Genomic DNA, 13,128 nt, shown 5'->3' on the forward strand with positions numbered 1-13,128 from the left:
AGGCAGGACTGAGGTGGAAAAGAAATTTGCTTGTCTTGTCCATCCTTCCTGTGGGAAATATCAGAGTCTTTAAATAAGCATGGAATAAATCATCATTGTGATTTGCATTGTGATCTTACTACTTTGAATTTTACATGCAAAACTAAATTGCACTTTGAGAAGTGAATCCTTAAATCTTTGTCCTCAAGCTGTGAAAAATGGTACCAAAGTGGCTCTTGAGCACTAGGTACCAGAGTAGACATTTTTCTTCATGTCCATAGCTTTTCACTATTCCATTAGGCCTCTGCAAATCCTGCAGAGCTAACTCAGGTGGCACCCTATTGTTTAATTTATTTTCCCTTTTTCTTTTCTTTTCTTTTCCTTTTCTTTCCTTTCTTTTCCTTTCTTTTCTTCTCCCCTTCCCTTCCCTTCCTTCCTCTCCCCTCCCCTCCCTTTGCCTTCCTTTCCCTCCGTTCCCCACCCTTCGCCTCCTCTCCCTTTCCCTTTCCTGTTTCCTTTTCCTTTTTCTTTCCTTTCCATTTTTATGGGTGACACCCAGTTCTGCTCAGGGGTTACTCCTGGCTCTGAGCTCAAGGGTCATTCCTGGCAGTCCTTGGGAGACCATATAAAATAACAGGGATTGAACCCTGCTGGCCACATAAAAGGCAAATTCCCTAGCCACTGTGCTATTTTCCTTCCTTCTTTCCTTCCTTCCTTTTTTTTCCTTCTTTCCTTCCTTTCTTCCTACTTTTTTCCATTCTATCTCTTCTTTATTCCTCTCTCTATTTCCCTCTCTCCTCCTCCCTCCCTCCCTTCTTTCCTCTTTCCCTCCAGCACTGACAGTTCTCAGGGCTTACTCTGGATCTCACACTCAGGGATCATTCCCAGCAGGATTGGTGGTACCATTTGGGGTCCCAGAAATCAAACTTAGCTCAGGACTCAAATGTGCAAGGCAAGTGCCATACCCACTGTATTATTCTTCCAGCCCTGTTTTCTGAACTTGTCCCCTTTCATATTATCTTAAATATTTTGACGCTATAAAAAATATGGAACGCTGCACAAATTTGCGTGTCATTCTTGCACAGGGGCCATGCTATTCTTCTCTGTATCGTTCCAATTTTAGTATATGTGCTGCCGAAGCAAGCACTATCTTAAATCTTTTACATTAAAAATTTTCTTATTAAAGCATATCTAGTTGGGATTTTCAAAGGCAAGTTTGTCCTTCCCCTCTTCTGCCAGGTGTGTATGTCATTAACAGTGCTGTGTTTCTGCCAATAGATAGGATGCAAAGCCCTCACCATCAGTGAAAATCTGCCTGTAACCAGCACCATTTCTTTTCCAGATTTTATTGTCTAGTTATATTTATGACTCTATCATCTATCTTACGTATGGAAATGTCCCTGTGCTTATAAGCCCCATGGGAGACCTAAGCTGAATATTTGCATTTTAGCCTCATTCATTTTCTTTTTAACCAACTTTTCCTATTTCTAAAATCCTAGAAGTAAGGAGCTGAAAGAATGGGAAAAGGTGAAATTATTAACTGGTCTTTAGATTAGAAGTGCAAAATTACCAAGAACACAAAACATAGCATAAAGCTGTAGAACAACCACAGCCATATATAATTGGGCCAAAGGTAATTTATTCAAATGTTTTCCTCATTGCTTTCAAATGAAAGGCACTTTGCATGTGAAGTGGTTGACTTTCTTGTCTCTCATCCATTTGAATCGAGCATATACCATTTTAAAAATCCATTGGTTCCTCTTAGGTATTGATTTAAAATTAAAATTCATAACAATATCAAAATAATGTGAATGAAATAAATAACCTTACAAACTTGCAATGAGATGGAAAAAATAAAGCCTGCTAGCTTTAGATGCCTCACATGGACTCCATAAATACACATCTGCTAGCTCAGTTGCCAGAATAGTAATTTAAATCTGGTCCAAGTTATCAGTTATCCATGGAGAGTTGTTTACAGTCATCTCAGAGAAGAACACTTGGATGAAGACATCCTTAAGAGGAGAGTTTCAGATGGGCTTCTCAGTACTATGATCATTCAGGGACTTTATGGTACCGAAGTAAAAAAGATTATTTAAAATAACAAAGGTGAGAAATAACTACACTGACAACTATCATGACAATGGTGGTGAGTGAGAGAAATAGATTGCCTGTCTCGAATACAGGCAGGGGGTGGAGGAGGAGGAAGATGAACATTGGTGGTGAGAAGGTTGCACTGGTGAAGGGGGTGTTCATTTTTATAACTAAAACCCAACTACAAATATGTTTGTAATCATGGTGTTTAAATAAAGATATTAATTTAAAAATAAATAAAATAAAATAACAAAGGTCTGGGACTATAATTCAGGAGTCAAAGGTATATCCTTGCATGGGCAAGACCCAGGTTTGATCCTCAGGACTAATTTAGCCAACCCCCACCTCAGCAACTCTAGACTTGAGTAGCACCTCCTCATCCAGTCCCCAATATCATACCACTTGGCCTGATTGACAGATATCACTAGAAGTGACTTCCAGACTCCCTGAATACTTCTTGGTAGTATTTCCCCTCCTCATCCAAAAAAAATAAAACTATAAATGATCATTATAAAATCAGATTTCTAGGCCCCTTTTCCAGATTGAAGTTCTGGTTCAGTGGATTTGAGAGTGAGTTTTGGGATTCCATATTTTAACGAGCACTCGAGTTACTTTAGCAGTTTTTCTTGGGTACTTTTCTTAAATTCATTTTCCATATCCCTAAAATGAGAGTAATTTCATAATCCCTAAAAAGAGAGCATTTATTTCACAGATTCTTGGCAGAACCAAATGAGTGTGTGGAGAAAGGCCCTGGGAAACATGCAATGAGAAAGGTAGACTTGCCAAAACAGTGGGTTTAACTCTCATACTGTGGGTAAGGAGTTAATACACTTCAACCAGAATTATGGGTCCAGAACACAGTATTATTAGTGTCACATGCTCAATAAATGATGACTGGGTGGATGGATGTAAGGAAGGAAGTGGGTGAGAGTAAGAGAAAGGACAAGAAACACACCAGGAGCTCTGAATATATTATATTCAGTTGACCCTTTTGTGCCATGAGAGTAATCCCAAAGTAAGATGCCAAGAAGTCCCCACTGTGTCTTTTACCTTGTTTTTCCAATTAGCTTTAGCTGTCCCAGTGCTTAATTCCTTATATCCTCACCTGGTCTACTTTTTCATGTGTTCCATGACCTGCATCGACTGTTACCTGATGGGACATCAACTTGCAAACTGGTTCCTTCTACTTTTGGCCCTGCCCTGCCCCATCTTTGAAATTCTAGGTACCCGCTGTTTCCTGGTTCCTGATTTTTCATCCTCACCCATCAGTCCCTGCCCTCTTCTTTGGGCCCAGAGTGGCCCATCTCAGGCTCTGCCTGAATAGAGGTCTGAGCAAAGGAAGGACAATGCAACACCAGCAGTGTCCTATGAGAAGAGCTGGCTGGCTGGCACATGGTAGCTTGGGCCGCAGGATGATGAGCCTTGGCTCAGGAAGATTAGTGGCATTTGAGGTGCATCTTCCCTGGCAGTGGCTGTAGTTCTAATCTCAATAGAATTTCTGTTGCTCATCATTCCTCCTCAGTCATTCAATAGTACTTTATCCCATAGCATCACACAGTGCTGCTGCTGGGATAAGAGAAAACTCATGCTGGGATCTTCTTTCATGTTGTCCCTTCACCAACATTAGACAGTTTGAGACAAAGACTGAAATCAAAGTTGACATTCTATTTCAGATCTTTTTTTTTTCCCCAGAAGAAGATCGCAAATATACAATTCCAAACAAAAAAAGGAACTCGTTGCTGCAGGGTTTTAATATTTTTTATCTTTCAAGATAAACTCCGTTATCTTATCTTTAAATAAAAAATAATCTAAGGCCATTCCCACATTTTAGACACTTTATGGTTCTACAAAATGATTTTATAGTCAGAGTAATGATAACAAAACAGTAAGGCAATCTCTGAGGGCATCTCTTAAGTATGCCGTATAAAAATAATTGTTTCAAAACCAACTGGCAAAGCACATGCGTAAAAAGTAGAAGGCCCTGAGTTTGATCCCCAGCCCCACAAGCCCCAGAAATCTAATGCCCCCCCACACTGTCCTATACTTCACAAGTCCCAAGCATTCCTGGGAGTGGCCCCAATTAAAATTGTTATTAATATCTAGCAATAAGCTCTAATTGAGAAACTTCTCTTGTGCCTTGAGGATCGATATCCTAAGTTAATCCTGAAAGGTTTTTTACTATTATCTAGTCAGTGTCCAAAGCAACATATTGGGTTTTAGTTTATGATTTTGACTCTCTTAAGAATCCTGTTCCCCAAGCTTTGTCATCACAGAATTGGAGTCAAAGACTATTTTACTTAGTGATGAGATGCAAGCTCTATTCTCCACAACAACCTCTATGCCCTTTGGGGAGCATAGTGCCTTAGCAGATGCCTTATTTCCATAAAAGCACCACTTCTTATAAATGTTATATGGCAAGCATTCATTTCTTACTATGATTTTTTTCTCTGACTCTCAAATAATATATGTTCAGTTTAGATGATTTAGAAAATGCAGCAAAGTATAAAAGCAAAGCAAATGCCACCTACGGTTGTACCTCGGGGAATGACAGCTGATAAAATCGGTATCCAATGTCTCTCGTCATTATGGCCTGTGCTGTTACTAGCTAGAAATTGGAATCTGACTAGACACAGTTTCATATCCTGTTTTCACTCCACTTTTCATTTTACTTTCAGCCTCTTCTTATGACAATAAATGTTGTCACTTATTGTGGAAACACAATTTTCATCGATAAACAATACTCTACCATGTGGAAGTACCTACCTATATTTCATTGTTCCCTTGTGGAGGGGAAGACCATGTCGTTTCTGTGTTATTTTTTTACCTCTGGAGTGAATAGTGGTTCTTTAAACCTCATCATTAATCTTCACACAGAACTTGGCTCTCCCCAATTCTGATCCTGTAACCATTTGTAATTGGCATATACTGAATAGGCAGATACTAAAACACACAACTTTGGTGAACATTTTTAATTGTGGGTACACTGGTGTGATGTCACATTTAGAAGCACCTTTTGTGTTTTTCTAGACAGTAATTTCTGCATTTGGATGGTCTGTTCGCAAGTATTCAGACACCAACAGTTCTCAAGGACTTTTCACAGATGATTTCATTAAGTGTTCTTGGACGCTGTGTGATGGGAGATGCTGCTATTTTGGTTTTCAGGTTGAGAAAACAGAGACTCCACACACCTAAGTAGGTTGCCCCAGGTCTCAGAGCAAGTGAGGGTAGAGGTGGAAATGGGTCCGTCCCCCCCACTTGACTGCATTCAGAGCTGGATCTCCCTGTGATAATTTTCTCTTAAGATAATTAAAAGCTGGCAACCTTTTTGAGGACACAAACTAGTGGGTAGGGATGGGTTTTTTTCTTTCAAACTAAGACAGAGGGCAATCAGTGACCATACTCATTCTCTTGGTTGTGCCTCCCATTTCAAATTGGCAAAGAACTGCCTCCACTGTTCTCTATTTGGGTCGCGTTTTGCTCGTACATTTTGCTCTGGGCTGGAAAGTGCTGATGGCTGTCATCCAGCTACAAGCCATAACGTGCCCACGCACACCCCTCCTCACAGCTCAGGCTTCCCCCAGTTCTGTAACCAAGAAGAGGAGCAATTCTGAGGACAGGCATTTAGAAGAGCCAGTTAACACATTTGCTCAGGCGGGTTGCCAAAGCATGGAGAGTTGAAGCCGCGATTAAGGACCGCATTTTACATTTGGGATGTGACAGAACTTTCCATTTCTGTTTGCCCAACCTGTCCAGGTTTTGAAGATAGCTCTGAGCTTAGCAGCGTTGTCTTCCTAGGGAGAAAACCTGCAAAGAGCAGGCCTGAGACAAAAACCAAAGCTTTCTGTTGCAAGCAAGGGGCACATGCACCTCATGAGGCATATTAGAGCTACAAGGGACAGCAAGGGCCTATGGTAAAGCCAAGTTAAGGGTAGGTAACGACACTAAGGTTGCCTCCTCATAGGAAAACTTTGCAAAACGGAGAAAATTGCCTTTCCCAAAATTGTGTGTGTGTGTTTGTGTGTGTGTGTGTGTGTGTGTGTGTGTTTGTGTGTGTGCTCGCGCGCGCGCTCGCTTGCATGCAATTTCAGGAAAAGTCATTTGGGGTAGGATGAGATAAAAATCTCTAACTCTCTCGAAAAGCAGGCGAGAATAACAATAGATAATTGATGATGTGTGGTACAAAGTGGGTGAAGCCAGTTCATCCCAGGACTCTGGTTTTCTGTGTACAACTTTGGGCTTATTTGAACCTAGTAAGGAACTATCTGTAACCTCATGAGGGACTGTCTATATCTGGTAATTTAGATAGAGTAGGTGGGTTTGGTTCCTGGTCAGAAGTTTGGATAATTAAACCTTGAGGGGCATCATCAATAAACTAGTAATGATAGTAGTAACATCCAAAGATGTTGAGATGTGAGTAGGAAATGTTTGAAGTAGCATATGTCACAGTAGACATCCTCATTCCTTATCTGGATTAATGCTGCTCGTGTTGATAGTGATAGTGATTATGACCATTGAGGACGGTGATGCTACTAGTTCTAGGAAGTGGGGAGGCAGCAGGGATGGTCCCTGACTTCCACCACCATCATTCTCAGCAAACCTCCTTGCTGAATGATGTTTAGAGAGAACATCAAATATATAAGGTCATGACTTAAATTAGTGGGAATGATCAACTTGTCCAAAGCCAATGACATGCCTCTATCTCCAGATCCTCACTTTAGCCCAAGGTAATCACAGGAGAGTGCTGCTTTCTTGAGGTAATTTCTTGGGGGAATGGAGCTGGCATTAAGAGTCTGGATTTCTTGCACCTCTCAGCAAGTGTTTATCTTTGTTGTGAGCTGGTGGCTCACAGGGTTGAGTAGGAACCAAGTGAACGAAAGGGCATGCTATAAATCTGCCCAGGCCAAAGATAATGAGTGGGTTTCATTTTCCTTTTGCTGTTTCCAATCTTTCATTCTCTAACATTTCTTTTTTTCATTCTTTCTCTCCCTAATATTTTCTAGAGTAGTAGATCTCTATGCCTGCATTCTTAACAGCAGACTCAGGTCTGCTGCTCTGCGAACTTCGTGCTGATCCCAGAAATAAGCCACTTTCCTTTCTGTGTGTATTTTTCAGTAATGCCAATATAGTGTCTGTAACTAGGCTTAAAATTCTGGTGTAATTGTTGGAAGTCTGGAAGGCAGCTCTGACCAGTGGCTTTCACCAGATTATACAGAGATGTGGGATGCTCTTCTTTTTGCCCCTGCTTTGTCTGCTTTTTCAGATCCCTTTTTCAATATAACTGACTGTCCTCTAGAGAAGGTAAAAAGAATCATGGTCTTTTACAGAGCTCCTCATTCATTGCCTCTGCTCCTTTGTTATAAAGGATGAGGAGAGAGTACTGGAACTAGTATAGTTCACAGACTTTCTGATTTTAGGGCTTTCTGCTAGGGTTTTGCATCCCTTCTGCTTTGTGCTATCCCAATAAGTTGAAGGAATATCAGCAGTTCTTATTGGCTGAATTGGACCTGGATGCTTAGAATGAAGGTTCAGGCACACATCCACAAAAGACCTGGACAGCATCAGGTCCTTTTGCCATAGCCCGTGGGTGAGAACCAGGGACTGGAAATGTGGCTTTGGTAGCTAGGCTGGTTGATTCTGTCTGAAAACACCATTGGTTGTGAGAACCAATCCTCCTTTTCTCTGGAGTCTGACAGCAAATAATAGCTTCTTTCTAGAATTTTTAGCTCCTTTCTAGAATTAAACTTTTTATATGGATTTGTAAAACTTTACTATGGAAATAGTTTTAAAGCACTTATTATATAATTAATATTTTCTGTAAGAATTTCTGATGCTCTATAATAAGCCTAAGAAAATGTTATATAAAAGGAATTCTATCAAAGATATGAATCATGATAGAGCACAGGCCTAGAATATACAGAGCCATGAGTTTCATCCCTGAGCATTATTTGGTGTGGCCCCTAATAATTTTATAAAAAGAATCATCTCTTATGTGCTGTTATTTTATTAATTACAAAAATATATTTAGAACCAGAGAGATAGTACAGTAAGTAAGGCCTTTCAAACAGCTGGCCTACATTCAATTATTGGATCATATAGTCCCTCAATCCCCATCAGGAATGATCCCCAAGCAGAATCATGCAGAAGCCCTGAGTACTGCCAGATGTGGAAAAAAAAAATGTTGTTTTTTTTTCTCTTCCATCTTTTTTTAAAGAAAATTTCTATTTAAAGCACTATGATTTATAAATTTATTTATATTTAAGGTTCCGTCATACAATCTAATCCCACTACCAATGCTCCCCAAGTTCATTTCATATCACCCTCCTGCCCCAACATGTAGGCACCTTTTTAACTTTAACTTTGGTTCTCACAATTTCAACGTTGTTAAATCTTTGGCTTGACTATTCAGTTCTGTCCTTCCTTAATACCACCAATGCACCTGAAACTCCTTGACCCCTAGCCTGCATCCTTTCATATTTGTGTTTCTTCTCCTCCTCCAATCCGTTTCTTGAAAAGAAAATGACATTTAAAAGATCCTATAAGCTATGAAAACTAAGCATCTCAGAAATTAAGGACAAAGGCATGAAATGTGTCTGATATACTTTTGAAAAAAATGTTGAAGAAGAAAGAAATATACCTAAGAAAGAGACATAAACCAATCTGGAGATTTTCCCCAAATTAGTAGGAAGTATAATTGTAATGAAATCTTTGCTAAAACTTTTCTTAGATTTTAATGAACTGACCTTAAACTTCATATGAAAAGGGGCCAAGAAAATCAAGACAAAGAATTGAAATTATCCTTGCCTAATGAAATAGGCTTATGTGTAAAGATGATTATTAAGTTAACACAACTACAAGATAGACTAAGGGATACTAAAAACCTCATGAGTTGATTCCAAATGGACAGCATTCAATATAGCATATAAAAAACTTTGATGAACTATACAAAATATCTGTATAACCAGAGGGTAGGCTAAAACAAGGAAGCTAGCAATTCAAGATGGGAACTGAATTAGTTATTTCAGGATTATTTTCCTTGAGGAATGATGGGCCTTATCAGGCAACTAATGCTAATAAAGTGATTCCTGATTGATTGGTTTAAGATTTTATGTCCTGGAGAGTTAAACTATACTTATTCTCAATTCCATGACATGGGCTTTTTTTTTTTTTAAATGCCTTCCTTTGGCCTTTATTATATTGTTTAAAAGTGATATTCGCAAAGATGTTTTGTATGTGTTCTCTTATCTGATCCTTTAACCTCTGTACCTATCAATTGCATTTTAGAAATGACATTATCGATTTGTGGGAAAAGAGAGCCAAGTCAGTAAATTGTGCTGAATGCCTGCTTTTTCCTATCTGGAACTATAAATTTAGATTTCTCACATTTCATACAAAAAAAATAAATTCCAGATGGACTGAAAGCCTAAATGTGAAAGACAAAAGTTTAAAAATATTAAAAGAAAAATAAATAACTTTATGACCTTAGGAAGGAAAGGATATCTTAGTTAAGAAATAATAATGCAAATCATAAATGAAGTTGATAAGTATTAAGATATAAAGAATTAAACTAATGAATAAAGATAGAAACTATTTGTAAAAGGTCGCAATACAAAGTGGGAAAAGATATTTTCAATATTACATGGAGCAAAGAACTAATCGAAACCATCCAAGAAACTTTCTTTTCTTCTTTCTTTCTTTCTTTCTTTCTTTCTTTCTTTCTTTCTTTCTTTCTTTCTTTCTTTCTTTCTTTCTTTCTTTCTTTCTTTCTTTCTTTCTTTCTTTCTTTCTTCTTTCTCTTTCTTTCTTTCTTTCATATGAATTCTTTAATAACATATGAGTCTTTTACTCATTTATTTTTTGTTTTGTTGTTGTTGTTTGTTTGTTTGGGGGTCATACCCGGCAGTGCTCAGGGGTTACTCTTGGCTCTACACTCAGAAATCACTCCTGGCAGACTCGGGGACCATATGGGATGCTGGGATTCGAACCACCATCCTTCTGCATGCCAGGCAAACACCCTATCTCCATGCTATTTCTCCAGCCCCCTTTTACTCATTTCTTATGAGCATTATATGCAACACCTGTGACAAATGGCTCTTTATAGGAAGTAAAAAATTACTTTCTGGTACATTCAATCAGTACAATTCTGAGTGGCAGTTAAAGTGATAAGGATCAATGTGGATAAACCTCAAAAGTATATTGGTGACTGGAGTTGCTACTTATAAGTAATATGTATATATTATTGGTGACTGGAGTTGCTACTTATAATTAAAATGTGTATATATTAGTGAATGATAAAATACAGATATATATACAAGCAGAAGAGACACATAGTTTAATGTATAAGTAGTATAAATATTCAGAAATGAAGGGAAAATTACCTGCCAACCTCAGGGTTGTGCTTGTATTTGGAGAGGGAAACAGCGGTCTCAAACTCATGGCTCGCAAGCCGTTTGCGGCCCTCCGTATAACATTTTGTGGCCCCTGGCCGGCCTTCAAATATCGCAGTATTCGCGATTATTCGCTTACCGAATAATCGCAATAAAAATCGCATTAGTAAGAAAAAAATCGCATTAAACATTCGCATACCCCAAGCAGTTCCGTTTGGGGTATGAAAATGTTTAATGAGATTTTTTTTGCGATTTTTTCCTTACTAAGGCGATTTTTTATTGCGAATATTTGGTAAGTGAAATCCCTTATGCGGCCCTGCCTCACCCCCACTTTGCCTCCTGAAGCCCCCAGGTAAATTGAGTTTGAGACCCCTGACCTAAAAGGAAACCTGGTGTGTATCTAAATCAAATCTAAAGTTTGATTTTGTACCCAGGAATGAAACATAAAATACTGTGAACATTTGTAAAAAAAGAAAAAAATATTGAGTTTTCGGTATTTAGATGTTTTTAACCACCCAGAACCTTTCTCATGTTTATGAAGCTTTTCACAGATTCCAAGACCACCATTCAACAAAAGGGGTTCATTGGCAGGAAAGGTCAGGCGCAGGTGTGGTTCAACTACTGTGCACTTTCTTCCCAGTGTTTGAACGTGCCTCTCAGTCCAAGATGACTGAGGTCTTTTTTGGCCTGGCCACTGTAGGTGACAATAGCCAAAGGAAAAAAAGAGAAATCAGCCTTCCCAGTAATTCTTAATATAGGATAGCTTTGATTTCTTTTCAAACAAGTCCTATATAAGTCAAAGTCTGACAACAGTGCCATTGTTGGAAGGTGGAGCAACAAGACCCTAGTTACATGCCCAAGCAAGAGGGGTGGGAAAAGACTATGGGTTTGGACCAAGAGTGGTTGGGAGCAGATGGTTCTCAGCCATATTGCTCTGCTCATTCAGATAAAAATGGCTTATCCAAAGTATGCCTTCCCTAATAAACAAAGGGAGAGTATTTTCATTGGAAATTTCTGTGATTTAGGCCAGCATGCTAGGCCTCGGTTGCAAGTAGAGTATGCAACCTTTTCTCTGGAGGGCATCCCCTGAAACAAAGCCGAGGGACTTTCCTGTTTCTTACCCTATGGAGGGGATTCTCCTATAGTGAACCCAGAGCATGGGGAGTGAGGAGAATCTACCCTTGCCAGGTGGATTTCATGCACAGAGAGGCACCATACTTCATGCCACCACAGCCATCATGCAGCTCTGGTTCGGTGATGTGGCTTTTATTCTGAGTTCATTCTCATGATTGAAGGGAATGTACCACCTCTCAGCTGTCTCAGCCATCAAAAGAAAAGCTCCATCTTGGATTCCTACTATCTCCTTGTTTTTCTCTTAATAACAAGCTTTCCCTGGTTTACTTCTGTTTACTTCCGGATTTTGTAAGAAGCCAGTCAGTGTGTGAGGATTAAAAAAAATCCACTTAACACTTTTTCATTAACATCTGCCTGGAGAACATGTGGTCTGTGAAAGTCAGCTGGATGGGATTTCCCCCTTACTCACAATGGGGAAGAAGCCAGTTGTGACCCTCCTGAATGTGGTAAAGGGGGGACATAGAAGCAAAGATCCCATTGTTCCCCTGGTCTTATGCCCACACTACATTAAATGATGGCCTAACCCCACCAAGGGCAGCCTATGTTTTTGGCCTCCTCACAGATCCCAGACACTATTCCTCTTCTGAGAGCTGAGCCTTTCTGGCAGGTTGGATCATACCTCCTTCATACCTGCTTCATACCTGCTCTCATCCCAAAAAAAATGGAGGACTTAAATACCCCCCATCCCATACATTTCAGTATCCACTAGCCCTGAAATTTGTGTACCAGCTTCCTCCTCAGTACCACCCAGTTCTGATGACCTTTTTTCCAGCCCAGAGGTCACAGCATTTCTGCTTGTCACACCCTACTCAGATAGGTATTCCTTTTCTCTTAGTGGTGGAAGGACCGAGGGAGGGAAGCCATTTTTGTCATGTTTCATAGACATGTTGATGTTTTATTCTTGCTTTTAATATAACAAATCTTGTCATATCAATTTTTATCCTCAGAAAATTGAAGTCTTTTTTGTTGTTGTTGTTTTGCTTTTGTTTTTTTGGGTCACACCCAGCAGCGGCGCTTAGGGTTTTTCCTAGCTTTGCACTCAAAAGTCGCTCCTGGCAGTCACGGGGGAACCATATGGATGCCAGCATTTGAACCACTGTCCGTCCTGGGTCAGCTGCATGCAAGGCAAATGCCCTACCACTGTGCTCTCTCTATGGCTCCTTTACGTCATTATTAATCAACAATTGCCATTGAAATTTTATTCAGGAAAGCAGGGAGATGCTCAAAGGTCTGGAGCACATGCTTCTCATGCAGAGGCCCGAGTTTAATCCCCAGCACTGCTTGGTTCTCATGCACCCCAGGTGTGACCCTAGTGGCCTCCAGCACTATTGGATTCAACTATTGAATTCTCTGACCCACAACTATCACTGCAAATGGCCTACTGAACTTGAGCAATGCTTAGAGCCCTCCACTTTCTCCCAGAAAACATCATTCAGAGCAGTTTTGTTTTGTTTTTGGGGGGGTCACACCCAGCAGCACTTGGGGTTATTCCTTGCGCTGTGCTCAGAAATCACTCCTGGCAGGCTTAGGGGACCATATG

General features: G+C 39.8%; 1 long non-coding RNA gene and 1 other non-coding gene across 2 annotated transcripts in view; one reads left to right on the forward strand and one right to left on the reverse strand.

The window, feature by feature from the left end:
- LOC126014132 (uncharacterized) overlaps positions 1-13,128 on the forward strand; it is an 82,328-nt gene that overhangs the window by 28,248 nt on the left and 40,952 nt on the right. The window lies entirely within an intron of this gene.
- On the reverse strand, positions 1,020-1,126 carry LOC126015159 (U6 spliceosomal RNA). The gene has a single exon (XR_007498052.1). It is a non-coding gene; the product is annotated as a U6 spliceosomal RNA (small nuclear RNA).

The sequence above is a fragment of the Suncus etruscus genome, chromosome 7, assembly GCF_024139225.1.
Source record: "Suncus etruscus isolate mSunEtr1 chromosome 7, mSunEtr1.pri.cur, whole genome shotgun sequence".
In the NCBI taxonomy this organism is placed as follows: Eukaryota; Metazoa; Chordata; class Mammalia; order Eulipotyphla; family Soricidae; genus Suncus; species Suncus etruscus.